This window comes from Rutidosis leptorrhynchoides, chromosome 6 (genome assembly GCF_046630445.1).
Source record: "Rutidosis leptorrhynchoides isolate AG116_Rl617_1_P2 chromosome 6, CSIRO_AGI_Rlap_v1, whole genome shotgun sequence".
Lineage (NCBI taxonomy): Eukaryota > Viridiplantae > Streptophyta > Magnoliopsida > Asterales > Asteraceae > Rutidosis > Rutidosis leptorrhynchoides.
In genome coordinates, this window is record NC_092338.1 from 58,106,655 (window position 1) to 58,115,278 (window position 8,624).

Sequence of the window (8,624 nt, forward strand, 5' to 3'; positions counted from 1 at the left end):
CGATTTGTTGGAGTGAAGTGGGGGATAGACAGATTACGGGTCCGGAGATAATACAAGAAACTACCGAGAAGATCATCCAAATTCAACAACGATTGAAAACCGCCCAAAGTCGACAAAAGAGCTACGCTGACATTAAAAGAAAAAGATATAGAATTTGAAATTGGCGAGATGGTCATGCTTAAAGTTTCACCTTAAAAAGGCGTTGTTCGATTTGGTAAACAAGAAAAACTAAATCCAAGGTATATTGGACCATTCACGACTATTGAACGTGTCGGACCAGTAGCTTACCGACTTGAGTTACCCCAACAACTCGCAGCTGTACATAACACTTTTCACGTCTCGAATTTGAAGAAATGTTTTGCTAAAGAAGATCTCACTATTCCGTTAGACGAAATTCAAATCAACGAAAAACTTCAATTCATTGAAGAACCCGTCGAAATAATGGATCGTGAGGTTAAAAGACTTAAGCAAAACAAGATTCCGATTGTTAAGGTTCGATGGAATGCTCGTAGAGGACCCGAGTTCACCTGGGAATGAGAAGATCAGATAAAGAAGAAGTACCCGCACTTATTTCCAGAAGATACGTCAACACCTTCAACTGCTTAAAATTTCGGGACGAAATTTATTTAACGGGTAGGTACTGTAGTGACCCGAACTTTTCAATGTTTATTTAAATTAAATGAAATTGTTATTTACATGATTAAGTGTTTCCAACATGTTAAGCAATTAAACTTGTTAAGACTTGATTAATTGAAATAGGTTTTATATGGACAATTGACCACCCAAGTTGACCGGTGATTCACGAACGTTAAAACTTGTAAAAACTATATGATGACATATATATGGATATATATGTATATATATATATAGTTAACATGATATTATGATAAGTAAACATATCATTAAGTATATTAACAATGAACTACATATGTAAAAACAAGACTACTAACTTAAGGATTTAGAAACGAGACATATATGTAACGATTATCGTTGTAACAATATTTAACTGTATATATATCATACTAAGATATATTAATATATCATAATATCATGATAATGTAATAATTTAACATCTCTTTAGATATAATAAACAATGGGTTAACAACATTTAACAAGATCGTTAACCTAAAGGTTTCAAAACAACATTTACATGTAACGACTAACGATGACTTAACGACTCAGTTAAAATGTATATACATGTAGTGTTTTAATATGTATTCATACACTTTTGAAAGACTTCAAGACACTTATCAAAATACTTCTAATTAACAAAAATGCTTACAATTACATCCTCGTTCAGTTTCATCAACAATTCTACTCGTATGCACCAGTATTCGTACTCGTACAATACACAGCTTCTAAATGTATGTACTATTGGTATATACACTCCAATGATCAGTTCTTAGCAGCTCATGTGAGTCACCTAACACATGTAGGAACCATCATTTGGCAACTAGCATGAAATATCTCATAAAATTACAAAAATATTAGTAATCATTCATGACTTATTTACATGAAAACAAAATTACATATCCTTTATATCTAATCCATATACCAACGAACAAAAACACCTAAAAACACTTTCATTCTTCAATTTTCTTCATCTAATTGATCTCTCTCAAGTTCCATCTTCAAGTTCTAAGTGTTCTTCATAAATTCTACAAGTTCTAGTTTCATAAAATCAAGAATACTTCCAAGTTTACTAGCTCACTTCCAATCTTATAAAGTGATCATCCAACCTCAAGAAATTCTTGTTGTTTACAGTAAGATATCATTCTAAATCAAGGTAATACTCATATACAAACTTTGATTCAATTCCTATAACTATAACTATCTTAATTCGAGTGATAATCTTACTTGAACTTGTTTTCGTGTCATGATTCTACTTCAAGAACTTTTAAGCGATCCAAGATCCTTTGAAGCTAGATCATTTCTTGTCACTTACAGTAGGTTTACCTACTAAACTTGAGGTAGTAATGATGTTCATAACATCATTCGATTCATACATATAAAACTATCTTATTCGAAGGTTTGAACATGTAATCACTAGAACATAGTTTAGTTAATTCTAAACTTGTTCGCAAACAAAAGTTAATCCTTCTAACTTGACTTTTAAAATCAACTAAAAACATGTTCTATATCTATATTATATGCTAACTTAATGATTTAAAACCAAAAAACACGAAAAACACCGTAAAACCGGATATACACCGTCGTAGTAACACTGCGGGCTGTTTTGGGTTAGTTAATTAAAAACTATGATAAACTTTGATTTAAAAGTTGTTCTTCTGGAAAAATGATTTTTCTTATGAACATGAAACTATATCCAAAAATCATGGTTAAACTCAAAGTGGAAGTATGTTTTCCAAAATGGTCATCTAGACGTCGTTCTTTCGACTGAAATGACTACCTTTACAAAAACGACTTGTAACTTATTTTTCCGACTATAAACCTATACTTTTTATGTTTAGATTCATAAAATAGAGTTCAATATGAAACCATAGCAATTTGATTCACTCAAAACGGATTTAAAACGAAGAAGTTATGGGTAAAACAAGATTGGATATTTTTTGATTGTTGTAGCTACGTGAAATATTGTAACAATTCTATACAAATCATGTCCTAGCTAACTTATATTGTATTATACATGTATTCTAATATATTATGTAATCTTGGGATACCATAGACACGTATGCAAAATTTTTGACATATCATATCGACCCATGTATATATATTATTTGGAACAACCATAGACACTCTATATGCAGTAATGTTGGAGTTAGCTATACAGGGTTGAGGTTGATTCCAAAAATATATATACTTTGAGTTGTGATCTAGCCTGAGACGTGTATACACTGGGTCGTGGATTGATTCAAGATAATATATATCGATTTATTTCTGTACATCTAATTGTGGACAACTAGTTGTAGATTACTAACGAGGACAGCTGACTTAATAAACTTAAAACTTTAAAATGTATTAAAAATATTGTAAATATATTTTGAATATACTTTGATATATATGTACATATTTGTTATAGGTTCGTGAATCGACCAGTGGCCAAGTCTTACTTCCCGACGAAGTAAAAATCTGTGAAAGTGAGTTATAGTCTCACTTTTAAAATCTAATATTTTGGGATGAGAATACATGCAGTTTTATAAATGTTTTACGAAATAGACACAAGTAATTGAAACTACATTATATGGGTGAATGATCGAAGCCGAATATGCCCCTTTTGCTTGGTAACCTAAGAATTAGTAAACCGATCTACTAATTGACGCGAATCCTAAAGATAGATCTATTGGGCCTAACGAACCCCATCCAAAGTACCGGATGCTTTAGTACTTCGAATTCGTTTATATCATGTCCGAAGGATTTCCCGGAATGATAGGGGATATTCTTATATGCATCTTGTTAATGTCGGTTACCAGGTGTTCACCATATGAATGAATTTTATCTCTATGTATGGGATGTATATTGAAATATGAAATCTTGTGGTCTATTATTATGATTTGATAATATATAGGTTAAACCTATAACTCACCAACATTTTTGTTGACGTTTTAAGCATGTTTATTCTCAGGTGATTATTAAGAGCTTCCGCTGTTGCATACTAAAATAAGGACAAGATTTAGAGTCCATGCTTGTATGATATTATGTAAAAACTGCATTCAAGAAACTTATTTTTGATGTAATATATTCTTATTGTAAACCATTATGTAATAGTCGTGTGTAAACGGTATATTTTAGATTATCATTATTTGATAATCTACGTAATGCTTTTTAAACCTTTATCGATAAAATAAAGGTTATGGTTGTTTTAAAAATGAATGCAGTCTTTGAAAAACGTCTCATATAGAGGTCAAAACCTCGCGACGAAATCAATTAATATGGAACGTTTATAATCAATATGAACGGGACATTTCAATCGTCATGGTATTCACAATACTTTGTTTTATCCCGCTTACCAAATTCTGTAAGCGGAGTTGGAACCGCAAAGGTCGTGCACACTGGTTCGGTTGCCAAAATTTCTTTTGGCGTTTTAGACAAACTTTTAAGCAGCGCATAGTTCTGATTATTGATGCCGCGCTGATTATTGTTTCGATAATTGCCACTTGATTTCCCTTTATCATTCCTGATAGGACCACCGCTAGGATACCTTCCGCGAGAGTTGTTGCCACGATTTTGATCACGCGAACGATCATCATCGTCTTTCCTCTCGTTGCGTAAACTAGCTGTTGGAATATCATTATCTTCGCCACTCTGCATATAGTCATGGCATTCATTAAGCGCTTCAGCATAAGTTATTGGGACCGTATGGCGCAGACGCCTTACCAGTGTTGGATGACGTTCTGAGTTTATACCATGTATGCGTCCGGAAATCTGTTGCTCTGGCTTGAGATCTGGTATGCGCAGACACTCATTAGTATATCTTGTAAGAAATTCACCCAAAGATTCCTTGGATTTCTGCACAATATCATGACATTCGATATGAGTGCGTTTGCGTGGCCTCTGATTCTGATATTGCAGCAAGAACTTCGTCCGCAGATCCATGAACCCGGATATGCTACCTGATGGGAGCTTATTAAACCACTCGCGAGCAATGCCCTGCAGCGTCATGGGGAATATCTGACATGCGACCGGATCCACCCAGTCTTGGGTGCGCATTGCGCCCTCGAAACGCTGCAGGAAATCATCCGGATCAGTCAAACCATTATAAGTACCCAGTGTATGGGGTATCTTTGGCGCTGATGGAAACGGATATGCAGTTACATGCGGAGGAAACTTATCAAAAGTAGTTGGTAGCTCGAAAGGTGGTTTAACAGGGTCACCTTTGAGCCCTGCGAAGAAACGCCTCATCATATCCTGAACAAAATCAGGTTGTGAAAATAGGTGGACCATGTCAGGAGGCGCTGCCTGCATAAATTGGCTTGCGAGATTCGCCTGCCCCTGAATATTTTGCCAAGGCTGCCCTGGCGTCTGCGGATACAACCAAGGCTGATGCGTTGGAAAAGAAGGCAGGCCTGCCGGCGCAGAGTATACGGGTAGCTGAAAAGGTGCCGAAACTTGTGGCGCAGATGCCTGCGAGACCTGAGGATATGCCGCTATAAGCCCAACCGTATGCGCAGTGCTTTGCTTTTCTGCGGTTATCGGCGTCCAATGAGAATTGGCATCCGGAATGACACCGAACCCCCAACTATTAAGTAATGCCTGCGCATCCGCAGGAGTCAAAAACTGCAAAATTGGATGCGGTGGTTGCCAAGGTTGCAACGGTGTAAACGATGAATTCTGCTGAACACTCTGCGTCTGCGGAGGGATTGAAACCGTGGTACTATAAATAGGTACCTGGCCGCAGCATACCACGTGCGGGCCTACTGATTCACCGCTAGTGCCCACCAAGATGACCCTTGGATCTACTGCGAAAAAATCTAACCGCGTGGTGGTGATTGACGAGTTTGCCCTTGGCGGTGTAATCCCATCTGGATATATCGGCTTATACCTCTGAAAAGGCTCGCCGGATACAGGCGGAGGATATGGCGCGTATCCCGCCCCCGTAACCATAGCTTGCGTCTGCTGATTACCAGACGGCGTGCTTTGGTTATCTGTTTGAGTACGTTCCGATGATTCCCCGGAAGTCATGATACTGTTAAAGAAAAAATTCCAGAAAAATTTGTAAATAATAAGCCTTATAATTCAAAACATTAAAGGAGAACAAATAAACATGTCTTGAATTAGTTCGGCTCTCAATGAAAACACCACTTGATCATGCATATATTTTCCATAAGATCAATATGCCTGTTCAACGCATAACGGGAGGGGTTTAAGGATCTTAGAACGAGGCTCTCCGGTCTGGCTACTGTGAATAACCCTGGCCGACATGATGATGTCGGCGGGGTGGCCAAGTGATTAAGTCCACCTTCGATAACGATCGTCGATCGGAAGGCCCCAAATAAGGTCGTAGGTGCTAATTAACGAGAAACTAACCTGTTGACCTTGATAAGATGCTAGACGATGCTGGTTACGTAAGACGTGTATTAGATGATGGTTACGTAATGTGATTGTGTGTTTAGAACGACAATAAGGGTTTGTATATATAGGCAAACCCTAATTCTAGAATCATCGAAGATAATGATAATCTCGTCCATAACTTACTCCCCCGAATCTCAGATATAATTATGGAAAAGATATTGACTTGATGACCAAGTAACTGCCGCACCGGGAACAAAGGCATTCGATACATAACCGCATGACGCATACCGCATACAAGGTATACGCATTCGCATGTTATCAAGGGTCCGCATACGGATTGAATGCGCATGCGGGTTGCGGTATCATTATTTCAAAAAAAGTGTATTTTGTAAGAAAACTTTATTTCCCCTATTTAAATCATCTATTATATTGTGAGGATCGGATTTGTTATATGTATTACGGAATATTATTCAGTTAGAGAATATCATAGATTAGATTTTTCTTTTCGCCTTTTTAATGGCAAAAATGTCAATCAAATTTGTTAAGATTATTTAGTAATTAAATTTAATTGATATCTATGTGTATTAATTTAATTTATTAGTTTCCAATTATAATTACGTTATTACTTGGGATACAAATTAGGTTACCTTTTATACACGTTGGGTTAGCCTATATAATTCCTTTAATATTAAAAACATGCGTAATACTTTACGAATATCATTCCAATCTCTCAAAATTTTCCTAATACGAGATACTTCATATTCTGAAACTCACGTACGTACACCTTAATTCTTTCAGGTATCTTGATATTAAATTATTAACCCATGGCGAGTCAAAAAGACAGGGTGAAGTTCAATGTTGGTGGTAAGATCTTTGAAACGACCACTACAACTTTGGCAACTGCCGGCCGTAATTCATATTTCAGAGCTATGTTTGATGAAAACTGGAACCTTCTATCAAATCCCGCCGGCGAACACTTTATTGATCGGAACCCGGATTATTTTTCAATCCTGTTAGATTTATTAAGAACCGGAGAGTTATACATCCCACCAACCATACCGGAGAAATTGGTGTATCGAGAAGCCATGTATTATGGTCTCATGGACCATGTTCGATCAGCATCATGGGGCTCACTTGACGGAAACCATCTTCAGTCGTCAAAATTTGTCAAAGGACGCGTTGTAGGTAACGGGACAGCGATCCGCGCATCGCCTGATGGCGGCTGTTGTGTGGTGCATGGAAATATGGTACACATTTATGATTGGATGCTTGAAGAACAATATCCATTAATCAACCTTGATTACCAATCGGTTAACGACGCGGCCCAACTGGACTGGTGATCAGCACATGTGAAGGGGTCGGGCGTGGTCAAGGTGGTATGGGGTTGTTTAATTCGACAAGTGGAAAATTGAAGTATAAGTTTAATTTGACACATGAAGGTGTGGATAAAAGTTACACCGCGGTGCGTTATGCTTTAACGATTCGGGTAAATTGTTCTCGAGTTGTAAACGTAACGAAGAATACGGGATTGGTGTTTGGGATCAAAACACGGGTAAACAAGTCGATTTCTTTTACAAGCCATCCGGGAAGTCACTTGGGGTTGCTAATAAACTTCAATGGTTATATGGGTCAAATTGTTTGTTAGTAGCAGGCAATTTTTATTATCCCTCGAAAGATAATTGTTACATTAATTTGCTAGATTTTAGGTCAAAGTCAATAGTTTCGTCCGGTCAAGCTTTCGATGTCAGAGATGCGATTGGTATGGAAGAGAATAGTTCAGTATGTGTGGTTGATCAGTTTGAGAATTTAGGCTTTATGGACTTGAGGCGTCAATATGGTTCGGTGAGGTGGAACTCTCAAGTTAAGAATTATAAAAGGCGGGAGATCAATCCTTGTTACCCGAAGCTAGCATTACATAATGGACAATTGTTTTCATCGATGGACGATTGTATCTCAGTGTATTCCGGTTCGGATTGGATTTTGACGTCGAGGCTGAGAAGGAGTTTCGGTGGCTCGATACGTGATTTTTCAATAGGAGGTGACCGGCTTTTTGCTCTACGCTATCAAGAAAACGTGTTTGATATTTGGGATACTCCCCCTTATGTGAATTTGTGATATTGATTTGTTAGGGTCACAATTCTTTCCATTATTGTTTATTATAAGTGTGAGTTGCTATGCTAGTTATAAAGAACTACATGAGTAAGTTACATTAGTAGAGTATATGATATTATGATCATGTTAACATTGTAGTTTTGTTTCAATGGTATTCCCACACTTTGTGCTTGAGGTTTGGGTTTAGGTCATTGGTTCGAGCATCGCTCTGCCTATCCTATTAATTAATCTGCTTGAAATATGGAGCTCCAGATTGACTCAAAGGGGTTTTCTCCCGAATCCCGTATTCATTCGGGATTCAAACCCGATCTGTCTGCCCCTCGTGATAGTTCAAGGATTGTCCAGAAAGTGCGTGCATGCGAGTATCCGATGCCGACAACTTGCCTTTCAAAAAAAATATGATACGATATGATCATGTTCGTGTTTTCATTGTTTTTTAACTACATAGAGCTGCGTTTAATTTGATTGCCTATTTATTCGATTTCTTTTTGACCATTCACTTTTACTTTTGAGGAGTTTCTTAGGCCATATTATACACCTTC

The 8,624-nt window shown here is 37.2% G+C and overlaps 1 pseudogene; it reads left to right on the forward strand.

Annotated features, from left to right (window-relative positions):
- The first annotated feature begins 6,794 nt into the window (after window positions 1-6,794).
- On the forward strand, window positions 6,795-8,085 carry LOC139856088 (BTB/POZ domain-containing protein At4g30940-like; annotated as a pseudogene).
- The last annotated feature ends 539 nt before the right edge of the window (window positions 8,086-8,624 follow it).